Source organism: Dipodomys ordii, unplaced genomic scaffold, assembly GCF_000151885.1.
Source record: "Dipodomys ordii isolate 6190 unplaced genomic scaffold, Dord_2.0 Scaffold58, whole genome shotgun sequence".
Taxonomy (NCBI): domain Eukaryota; kingdom Metazoa; phylum Chordata; class Mammalia; order Rodentia; family Heteromyidae; genus Dipodomys; species Dipodomys ordii.
Window position 1 is genome coordinate 4127881 of NW_012267274.1, and position 12286 is coordinate 4140166.

Here is a 12286-nt window from a genome sequence, read left to right on the forward strand (position 1 = left end):
ACATCCTTACTCTTTTCGTATTATTTGCTTAAAGAACTAGCACTGAATGTTACTGCAAAAATAACAGTCAGTATTCTAAAATGTAAAGTCTAAGACTCAAAACCAAAGACAAGTAAACACAGCTGGTAAACCAGATGACCCAAAGCTTGGCTTAATTGACATTGTTCATAAGGTGAGAATGGGTTTCTACCTTAACTGAGCCTCTGAACTGAAGCCCCAGCACTGGCATACCTGCACACTCCCTGTGCGCTGCACATACCCACACAGAGGAGAGCCTCCAGCCTCGCGCGGCCTCTCCACATGCCACACCCCATGCAGTGGCAGCCACTCATCTGCCTCCGTCCGTGTGGAGCTGCCTATCCTGTACTGTTCACACACGTGGGGCCATGTCACACACACACATTCATTCATACAGCCTCTGTGATGCGCTCCTTCCCCTCAGCATCGTGTTCACAAGATCTTCCACGTTGCAGCACAAATCAGAGCACCAGTGCTTTCCATGGCTAGGTAATGTTCTATTAGCATGCCACATGGCGCTTAGACATTCCGCAGCTGTTGGCTGAGCTGGGCTGCTTCCACCTTTTCAGTATCATGAATTGCCTGCTAGGAACATTTTTGAGCTGCAGTTAACTGCTTTAAGTGGAATCCCTGGGTCATAGGCTTAACGTTTTTGTTAATTTTTTGATAATCTAACACTGGTTTCTGGTTTCTAACTCTTGGGTTTTGTTTTTTTTGGTTTTTGGCTTTTGTTTTTTGGTTTTTTTCAGTGCTGGTAATCAAGTGACTAAACCTAGGGCCTTGGACATGCTAGGTAAGAACCCCACCGTCGAGCCACAACCCCAACCCTGGTTTTAATTAATTAATTGAACTCAGGTTGCTTGCTTGCTCATCTGGTGCTTTGCCATTTGAGCTATGCCTCCAAGTCTTGCTTTTTGCTGTTTGTTGCCGGTGCGCCTTTTTGTTTTGTTTTGTTTTCTTGGTTTTGGAGATATAGTCTAGCAGATTTTTCTGCCCAGACTGACTTCAAACTTTCAATCCATGATCCTCTAGATCTCAGCCTCCTGAGTAGCTAGATTACAGGCATGAGCCACTCATGCTGGCCCAATATTTTAGTGACTGAATGAGCTCCTACATAGTATCCTCAATTTTGCCCTTGGTACCTAAAGTCAAAAGTATTTATCATCTAAACCTCTATAGAAAAAAAGTGGGCCCGTCCCAGTTGTGGAAAGAACCTTCTACTGGTTCCCTTCACCTCTTCAATTACAAAGTATTTTGGTATCTGTTCTCTCCTTTGATGTCACTGGCTTTTCAGAGCATTTGGGAAAGGAAAGGCCTGTGGTGGACCCTTTGTCCGAGGGCTGCTCAGAGAGTCTCGAAGCCCTTCAGAACCCTAAGGGGCTCCCATGGCTGCCATACGCAACAGCCAGGTCTTAGGCACCATCTCCCTTCACAGACCCAGTTTTCCTCCTAGTAGTCACCGAAGTCAAGTACACCAGCAGCTGAACAAAATACTGAGTTTTCATTTGTTCTGCTTTGCCTCTTTTGGTGAGACTACCATACTCATAACCCCAGTCTCAAAGAGGGCCTTAAAATGTGTCCTGATAGCAATGCCAAGAGGGAAGAAGACTTAGGAGAAAATTCCACCAGGAAGAGTAAGAGCAAGGAAACGCTAGTGATGGCCCCAGACTATCTGGAGGACTCGGGTTCCACCCAGGGCGTGGAGCACCGCCAAGCCCCACCCACCAGGCCCCTCAACTCAAGGAGCCGATTAGACAGAGCCCTGGTCGGGGAACTCTACTGTCAGGGCAACACCATCTTCCACAGGTTGCACAGCTGAGCCCACCGGTGTCCTGGAAGGAGCAGCCCAGCCCGGCTGCCACACCCACCCACAGGACACTCCAGGTCCCCCAAGGCTGCTTATGACACTCGGCTGCGATGAAATCCGTCCCTTCATCCGCACGCGCCACACTAGGTCTGGGAATGGAGAAGAGGATGCTGCTCAGCCCCAGGGACTTGGGGACTGGAGCAGACACCCACTGTGCAACTGCAGGGAGGGCCTTCTCACCATCTGGATGTCCCCACCCAGGCCAGATGAGCAGAGCAGAGGCCGGGAAAGGTTGCTGAAGGGTGGTTCAGAAAAGTAGCTTCAGAAAGCAAGAAATGCATTTTCAAATGCCCTGTGGCCTACCAGACCGGAGGGCTCTGTGCCCCTCCGAGTCACATGGACTGGGGCCACAGAACCTCGGTAGGGAACTATCAACAGGACATCGCCAGGGTCACCAGCCACGGCTCTTCCCTCCCATCCCGGGGGGCTCCCTGGGTGGCCCCCACCCCACTTCAGCCTCCCCCTGCTCTAATCAGGCTGGTCCTCAAAGCAGCACCATCTCCCCATCTCCAAGAATGGTCCAAAGAAGTGGGTGGGCCTGCCGCGGGCCCAGGGACCCGAGAAGCATTCCTGCCTTTGACAGATGGATGGCCGAACACACATGAAGTTAGAAGGATTTGGAATAAATCATGGAAAGTTAATAGAAGAAGGGCAGCAATTTGGAAGAAAAATAATCACATTTCCCTCCTGCTAAATCATTATTTGCCCCTGGTAAAGTCAATTACGTTAAAGAAAGTAAGATACTATTTTAGAAAATAACCAAGATCTTGACAAGTGCCTTTATTCCCACAAATCAACCTTGGGAGGTTGAGGTCTGGAGCTCAAGAGGGTCTCCAGGCAACCAGAATGGCTTCTCACAGGAAGAGCTGAATCCACAGATCTCTCCCAGGGCTGACTTCCCGGAAACTCTCTCAGAAAGAGAAAAACAGCACTAGCAGCTCACATCTGTAATCCTAGAGACACAGGAGGCTGAGATCTGAGAATCATGGTTCAGAGCCAGGACAGACAGGAAAGTCCTTGAGATTCTTATCCCCAATTCACCAGCAAAAAGCCAAAAGTGGAACTGTGGCTCAAGTAGCACAGCACCAACCTTGAGCAAAGAAAGCTCAGGGACAGTGCCCAGACCCTGAATTCCCAGTACTGGGACAGAGGCAAAAGGGGAGGATAGAGGAGAGGGAAGGAGAACGGGAGGGAAGAAGGGAGGGAAAAAGAGAGGGAAGGAGAGAGGGGCTGCCAGCTACACAAACCATTAGACAGTCAAGGAGCCAAGCCACAGGGCCCCCAGGTCCCTTGGTTTTCAGTTCTCCCCTCCAAGTCCTCCTTCCCCCGAACCCCACAAGGGTCGAGATGGTCAGGTCCAGCTCTTCTTCCCAAACACAGATGGTCCCCAACTCGTCATAGTTTGACTTCAGATGTTACTTTCAACCCACAAAGGTGGGCTGAAACTGTAGTGCGACCTGAGTTTGGGTGTTTCTCTGGAGCTGGCAATGTGTGGGGTGACCCCTGTGTGGCGCCGCCCTCCCCCACAGGCTCAGCCTGCAGCCCGGCCTCCCTCGTGCTGCTGCTGAGCAAAGATGCTAAGCCTCCACCTAACAGAGCAGGGACGGATGGTGGCTGCTCGGGCTGCCCTCTGCCGTGGGAGGGCCGGCTGCACGCAGCCTGTGAGTGGAGTGATCACCAGTGAGGTGGGCACTGGGCAATGTCGGGGACATCTTCTGGGGATCGCTGGAGGGGTCCACACTGGGTGGAAATTAGCTTAAGGCTCAGCAACTCCGAGAGGCAGGAAGTTCTGTTATCCACACCCCACACATGCACGGCGGGACCCAGGGCCTCAGGCCTCGCACCCCCGGCACTGGGACAGGAGGAGGGGTTTCTGCACCCCAGATGCCATGAGGCGGGAGAGCAGCAGGGGGAGGAAGGCCAGGGGGTCTGCACCCTGGATGACACCAAGAGGAACTCCCTTCTCTGCACTAAGACCACTTCATACATTTTGCAGCTGGTGCAAGCTGGGCACAGATGGCCGGGGCTGGGAAAAACGGGGTCTCTCCTCCTGGTCCAGGGCGGCCTGCCCCCTGACAACTCTGACAACTCTGCCCAGTTGGGAGAACCTGCCTCCCCTGGCCATGGACCCACATCTCTAAAATCTACCTGAAGGGATTCTGGTGACAGACAGCTCCAGGAGTCCTGGAGGGGGGAGACTCCCATCCCTCCTTCCTCCTCAATCCCTCCTTCCTCCTCTCCTAGGTCTGGGGCACCAGGGATCATTCTTGACTGGTCCTCAGCTCTCTCACAGCTGTCCCACCGCCTGGGCTCAGCACAAGAGGGAGAGGTCAAAGGCCACCATGACAGGTCCACACGCCAGGGAGCCGAGCAGAATGTGGCGCATTGAGCTAAGACGGAACGGCAGGAAACGGCAGGTCATGACCCAGGACCAGCCGGAAGAGACCAGGGAGGAGGCCACGGAGGACAGGGACAGAGCCAGAGACGGTTTCTGGACTCTAAGAAGACAAAAACTGTATTGATTTGGCCATGAAAACATAATGGAGCCATATTTCAATACCCAAGGCCCAGTTCCTCCAAAGCTTCAAAACTCAGTAAGAATTTATGTAACGGTACAATCCTGGCTGGAGCAGAAAGCAAGCTGGTCATGACCACTTCTGCACGTGGTGCAAGGTCACGCAGGCCAGTCCACACGGAGCCAGCTGGAGCTCACGGGGTGTCCGGTAAGGGACACTGTGCCAGAATGAAAGTCCCATGAGGACAGCCGGGAACCGGAGTGCTCACAGAGAGTGCTTAGTACATATAGGATATGTACACACTTCTGGTATAAGGAACAGGGACCAGAATGTATATACACTTCCAGTGTAAGGAATGCAGACCAGCCGCTTAGTACATACAGGGTGTGCATACACTTCCAGTGTAAGGCATACAGACCAGAATGTTCAGTATGTATAGGGTGTGTGTACACTTCTGGTGTAAGGAATCGGGACCAGGGTGGTATTCACTCTGATGGTGGCATCAGGAGCTGCCAGGCCACTATGAAAACCACATTTAAAGGGCTTGTCCATGTCCAGACCCTTGAAGATCTTGAAATCCTGAGGACCCAGGTAGCAAAACAGACACGAAGGAAAAAGATGGCATTGGTCCTCACCGGCCTCTCTTCCCAGCCCTTTGGGAGACACAACTCATGAACCCACTTTGTACCATCAGTGCTCAACACCAATAACGCTACAGAGCCCCTCCGCTCACACTTCCTGCTGGGTGAGGAATACGTATCTGAAGGCCTTGGTATGGAAGGCATGGAAGCCCACATTCTCTGGCTCCCATTATACCTGTAGTAGGTCTGGCCAGAGACCAAGGTCAGAGCAAAGGACCTGGAGCAGAGGAACAGGACCCCCTCCACACCAGCTGGGAAGACAAGCTATTCTAGGCAAAGGATGGAAGGAGCCACACCGCCGGGGCAGGGCCCAGCCTTGCCCTCTGCACCGCACCCCCTTCCCTCTCCACTCTCAGGGTCCATGGAAAGCAAAATATAATGACAGGAAGTACAGCATAGTGGGGCTGCTTGTTACAGCAGCTAACAGCTCTAATTGCTACAGTGATATAGAAATGTTTGCAAAATTTATTCAATTCAGTTAAATCATTCAAGATAGTGCATCAATTTGTATCACACTCCAGAGGAAACCAATGGTGAATCTTGGCTGTCAAGAGCTCTGAAGTACAACTGCACCACAGCAGAAATGAAGGAGCACCTTCCCTGATAGATGCACTGGGGAGTCCGGAACTCTGCCCTGCCTTGTCCCTCCAGGGTCCCCTGGGGGTCAGCAACCAAGCTGGGCTCTGACATCAGAGCTGTGGCCTCCCACTTTCTCTTCACAACAGGGAGGGGCTGCAGAAGCTTTGGGCTCCTCCTTAGAAAACAACCCATAAAGAAATGAGCCTCCATTCTGCACAGGCTGAGGCCGGGCTTGTGCCGGGTCCTCTCTCTCTTTATCCTCAGAAATGCCGCCAGGGTTGGTGCTGCCACTAATTCTACAAAGGAGAGCCGGTGGCTTCAGATAAATTGCTGGCCCAGGACACAGAGCAACACAGAGCTGAAGGGAGCAGGGGTTTCAAGGCTGCAGGAAGGGTGTCCAGGGCACTCTCCAGGCCATGACACCAGACTCTTTGATGGCACAGCCCATGCCAAGATAAAGTGCTTTTCTTCCCCTCCAGGCACCCAAATGAAATTTTAACAAGCTGACAGACACCCATCTGGGATGAAGCCCTCGGCCTGTGGATAAAGCCAGCCTCACACCTGCAGGTGTGAGGACGAATGACTCATATCTAAACGTTTGATCCACGAAGCCAGGGTCATTAGTTGATCACAAGCCAGGCCCCTCCCCTGCCCCAAGGCTGCCCAGGCGGTGTGGTTGAAGGAGATGAGCCAAGCTGGAGGCAGGCTGACCACATGCAGAGCTCAGGGAGGTATCCAGTGGTCAGCCCTGCATGACAGGAAATATGCAACACCAGAGAGCCCGGAGCTGAAGGGCATTCCTTCCACCATGGTCCAGGCGGGATCCTGAAACCAGCATGCACCTACTGGTGCTAAGAAACTGGAAATGGCCCAGGCCACACAGAGCAGCTGAAGGCAGGCAGGAGCCATTCCACAGGCCCACAAGCAGCCACGCGGAAGGGCTGCTCAAGTTCCCACTCCGGACTTCGTTAAATTACACAAGGAATCCAAGAGGAAAGGCTTAGGCTGACAGGCTCGCCCCCACCTCCCACAGGCCCCACGGCTCCCCAGTCCACCCAGATGAAGCCTTTCGCCATGCAGATCACACTGTTACTTCAAGGGGGACATGTGCCCACATCTATGTGCTGGAGGACCAGCATCAGTTCTGTAACCAAGAAGGGAAGCTGGGGGGTGAGGGGGGGCCTGGGGGGATGATGCCCTCAGCAACTAGTACCCAAGAAGGGAACCTAGTGGGGGCGAATGTCCTCAGTGTCTGTGTACTTTGTGACAACCACACCAGCAAGCTAATATATGCACTGTCCACAGCAATTTCAATGTCAGAATAACAGCTCCCACAGGGTGTCCTGTCCCACCACAATACTGAAAGACTACTGGTAGCCAAGGGCAGGATGGCTCAGGTATAATCCTAGCTACTCAGCAAGATGAGATCTTAAGATCAAGTTTCAAAGCCAGCACAAGCCAGACGATCCATGAGACTCTCATCTCCAATTAACCACCTTTGAAAAGGCAGAAGTGAAGCTGTGGCTCAAGTCATAGAGTTCAGTGAAAACACTGGGGGACAATGGCCAGGCCCCAAGACTGGCACTAAAAAGAGGGGGGAAGGGGAGGAAAGCAGATGTGCGAACAGTGCCACTGCACTGCATTCCAGGACTCCGCAGGGCCTTCGACAGACACAGCCGTTTGCTCCTGTGAACTTGCCATCCCGCCAAATTGGTGGCAAAACTAAGCACTGGAAAAGGGAAGCTTACCCACGTCACAGGAATGAAACGTGGACCGGCCACAGAGAAAATCCAAACTCTGACCCCTCCAAGCTCACCAAATCAAAGCTTCCCTCCCCTAAGTGATGGTTAACAAGAAATCAGAAGAGCTGTGGATCCTCGAGCTGCCCCACCTCACTGCACACCACAGCAGCCAGGCGCAGTCCCTCCAAGCCCCACACCACCCCCACTGGCGCAGGCACCTGCATGCTGCCTCCACATCCACATAAACCCCACTGAGGCCGCAGACACCTAGCAGACTGGACAGCCCAGACAACAGGGTTAACAGCAAAGATGTCAGGGACAGGGCAGAACTGGCTAACACGTGTACACGTGTACACACACACACACACACACACACGGCAGAACTGGCTAGCACGTACACACACACATACACACACACACACACACACGGCAGAACTGGCTAGCACGTACACACACACACACACACACTAGCACGTACACACACACACACACACACACACACTAGCCGGTGGCCATGCAATCTGGTGCTGCCACTCTGGAAAAGCCTGGCAGCTTCTTAAAAAGCTAAATATTCAACTAACACAGGACTCAGCAATTTTATTCCTGGGCAGTTATCCCGAAAAAGTAAAGACGTATGTTCATGCAAAAACCTGTACACGAGTGTTCTTAGCAGCTTTATTTGTAATACCCAAAACCCAGATGGCCTCCAACAGATGAACAGTCAAACAAGCTGTGGCAGAGACATAAAGAACACTACTCAGCAATGAAAAGGAACCAACGTGAGAGACACAACTTGAGAGATCCTCAGAAAATATGTCAACCAGAAAAAGCTGGTCCCAAAACCACACACAGCCCCTGTATGACGCCAGTTGATACAGAGACAGGGAACAAATGGATGGTGGCCAGGACTTGAGGCCAGGGGTTGAGGGTCTTCGTGATGCACAAAGTTCTGCATCTTGTCTATGAGTGTCTGTGTCCTGCTGCAGAGAATGGATTATAGCTGTACAAGGTGTAAACTTGGGGAAAACTGGTAACAAGTACACTAGATCTATTCTCCATGATTGTAATTGCTGAATATGCAAACCTTAATGAAAGAAAAGAAGGGAAAGAAGGTAGGGTGAGCTCCATCCCCCCAGGGACAGGCTCAACCTGTTGCTTCCTTTCTGCTTCACCCTCTGCACCCAGAGGTGATAAGTGAACACAAAAGGATTACAGTGGTCCACACCTGAATCCCAGCCACTCAAAAGGCTGAGATCTGAAGATCATGATTCAAAACCAACCTGGGCAGAAAAGTCCCTGAGACTCTTATCTCCAGTTAACTTGCAAAAAGCCAGACAGTGGAGCCGTGGCTTAAGTGGTAGAGCACCAGTCTTGAGTATAAAAGGCCAAGTAAGAGTGTGAGGCCCTGAGTTCAAACCCAGTACCAGTACCAAAACAAAGAAAGAAAGAAAGAAAAAGGACTATTCACACTCCTAAGACAATCCTGACCAGACACCTGATCTGATAGGCAAAGTGGTACAACAATAAATTTTAGCTCTCCATAATGTCTCTGAAATATAATCAGGTTTATAGATATAAATTATGTACTAATCTTTTTCCCTCTAGCTCTAGTGAATAGCAAGGCTGACTCAGATAACAAAGGAGGTCTCTCTTGCACACCTTCACTTACAAACTTCTGCGGTCATAATACTTAAGAAATCAACTTTTCTTTTTCTGACAGCCTAGACATCAACTTTTGAAGGAAAAGATTTCCCCAGAAACCATAATGATGAAATCTAAACAGAAAATCACTTGTCACTTCATTTCCAATCTTTGCCCTTCGTTTGATGAAAAATTAATAGAAGTGAAGGAGTGACTGGCATGCCTCAAACACGTGTCTGCCCCCCTTGACTCCACGAATGCCTGAAGTCTGCAGTAAACAGGCTCAGCTCCCCTACCAGATGGGGACAGGACTAAAAAGTGGTAGTCAATTTGCTCAGGGGTCACTGCACAGGGCGTAAGAGTCAGGAATCAAAGGTGTGAAGTGCCAAGGCCCCATCCCATTAAAGGCGAGAAGGCAAGACACGGCTCACGGTGTTCCACCAACCTGGCGACAGAACGGTTCACTTCCTGTACGTCCCTGTGCATTGGTTCTCACAGCTACCGCACCAGGCCCCCTGCCCCAAGTCTCAACAGCTTAAGCACACACAGATGCAGTATGTCCACTTCCGAGGCCCAATGCCCAGGGGCTTAATTCTAGGTGCTGGCTCTGATCAGGCGGTTCTGGGAGAAATCTGTCTCCAAGCTAGAACAGAGGTCCTGTTCCTTGGCTAGCTGTTGGCCACAGGCTGCCCTTAGCTCCCTTCACAAGTGAACCTCTAATCTCAGAATCAACAATTGCCCACTGAATCCTCCAGGTTTGGGATGTGATTTCCTTTCTGCAGCACCCCTCTTCCCCACAGGAAGGATACAGGACCATTTCCCCTTCCCAAGCTCTAATCACATCCACAAAGCTCCTTTGCATATAACTAGCACATCCTATTCCCAGGGCGCAGGGATTAGGCTGGGGGTGTCCTGGGGTCCTTCCTCTACCTTGCACACAGCCTCACCTCTTCATCCAGCCTTCAAAACAGAATCCAGATGCACTTCCTCTTCCTGATTCCCAGGAGGTGACCCTGCCCAGCCATGGGGGTGGGAGGGAGGAGGGGGGGGGTTGACAGAAAAGAATCTATGGCCCCTCCTCCAGGGACTGTGAAGCCATGTGCACGCCAGTGCAAATAAGCCAGAGCCCTAAATACAGCCCCCCACGAAACCAAGGAAGGGGAAGGAGCCATGGGGCAAATGTCACCGGCGGTGCCCAGTGCAGAGAACCTCAGGGAACCCACACTTCCTACCTCAACACAACAGTCCACAAATCAGCTGTTTACCCTTTCTCCATTCCTTTTATAAAATAACTGAAGCGTCTCAATTTACAAACAATGCTTCTAGCAGATTCCAAAGTACTCTCAAACAATGAGCTATGATTCATGTTTCCCAGTGAGAAGGAGTTTTACCATTTCCTTTCCCCTCGTGATCCATTCATGGGCCAAGCGGCGAGTGGAAGCATGGCCCACCCACCAGAGCCCAGAGAAACACTGCTCTGTTGTTAGGCTCCCCAAAAAACTGTTGAGGTTGAGAAGAAGGATCTGCAGTAATTTTCCCTTCATTGGAAATAGCCAGTTAGCTACTGTACCCTTCCCTGCATCATTCACGGCCACACCCGAACCCCTCACCTGCCCCCGGAACAAACTCCCAGCACAGCACAGGCCCCTGGGATGACTCCACCGGTCAGCTACCCTCCCACTCGCCTGCTGAAGTGTCCAGCCTCCCCACCACCCTCTCAGATAGAGGATTTAGTCTCTAAAGGGCCTCCTGAAACTCCTACTTTCACCCAGCTCAGCTATCATCTCCCCATCAGGTAAATGGAAATAAAACCCACCCCCTGCTCCACTCCACAGAGAATCAGTTACACCTTGATATTCTTCCCTGGTAAAGTCATCCCTAGCGCCTTTCTCCTCCGGGAACTTTCCAACACTGAGTTCTGAACATAATATCCCAAAATATTAGCAAGAGGTGTGAGGTTAGAATTCCTAAACAGGAATGCTGGTCAAGCTCTCTGGAAGAGAGCTATGAGTGACAACGGCAAGATTATTGGCATATTCTGGCCCAGGACTAGCACCCACCTACCCGCTGCCTCTTTGAGAAGCCTCTGCTCACCACAACTGGCAATTTCCAGGAGCCCATGCGGGCCGTAATTGGCAATGCTCCCTCTGGTCTTCATCACGTGGACAGGGCACATTTCAAACATGGTGCCTGCCAACACCATCAAGGCCACCTGGATGAGTGCCTCCTTGAAGATGTGGGAGGAAGCAGGGCTCTGGTGCTCACACCTTTAACCCTAGCTACTCACACCTGTAATCCCAGCTACTCAGGAGAGGCTGAGATCTGAACATCTCCATTCAAATCCAACCTGGGCAGGCAAATCTGGGGGATCCTGATCCTCCAGAAACCACCACAAAGCTAGAAACCGGGACGTGACTCCAGTGACAGGGGCCAGCCTTGAGCAGAAAGCTAAAGGGGCAGTGCACTGTTCCTGAGCCCTGAGCGCAAGACCTGGTGACAGCATACACACACACATACCCATGTGTGTGCACTCACACACACAGGGTGGAGGCTCAAAGAGAAGCCCTCCCTCCCTCCTCCACTCCAAGGACCTGGCAGCTCACTAAAGCATGGACAAGCCTCCCTGCCCTAACCCTGCAACACGGAAGTGGCCACAGTCACAGACGGGATGGGGGGGGGGGGGGTCTCCTGGCGCCCGGCCTCTGGGGCTGGGCTTGCTCACTCCTCCGGGGCTGGGCACGTGGGGACGATGCAGCTTTGCCTCCAGGCCTTCCCCCCTGCCTCCTGCACTGCGACCCCAGAGCCTCTGGGCTGGAAACTCCCCCCGAGCCTGCCTCTCAGAGGCACACCTGGGAACTCAGGCGGGAGGTCGGGGGACACACACACACTCCCTGTTCACAGAACTTGGCTCTGCCATGCCCCTCCGGGGATGTCGGTGCCAGAGCGGCGGGAAGCCCAGCCCCGGTGCTCCCGGAGCAGGACGGCCCCTCGGCCTGCTCCCCGCCTTAAACACCGAACCCGCTGGCTGTCCACGCGGCGGGGTCCCGGGCCCTCCGGGCCTGCTGGGCACGAGGCCGGGACTTGAGGCGGACCTGCGGCAGGGCGGACACGAGGCCCCGGCCGGGCTGCAGGTAAGGCGGCGCCCGGGGAGCGGCACCTGGGGCCTGGGCGAGGCGGACGGAAGGTGAGGGCTCCTGGGACGGGCTGCAAAGCCAGGGGGTCGCGAGCCGACCGGGCCGGGCGGACGGGACGAGGCAGGTCGGGGAGGAGCCCGCAGGCCTC

At 52.8% G+C, this 12286-nt stretch overlaps 1 protein-coding gene across 2 annotated transcripts in view; it reads right to left on the reverse strand.

Moving 5' to 3' along the window:
* The window catches only part of Dock1 (dedicator of cytokinesis 1), a 437833-nt gene that overhangs the window by 424940 nt on the left and 607 nt on the right, over positions 1-12286 (reverse strand). The window lies entirely within an intron of this gene.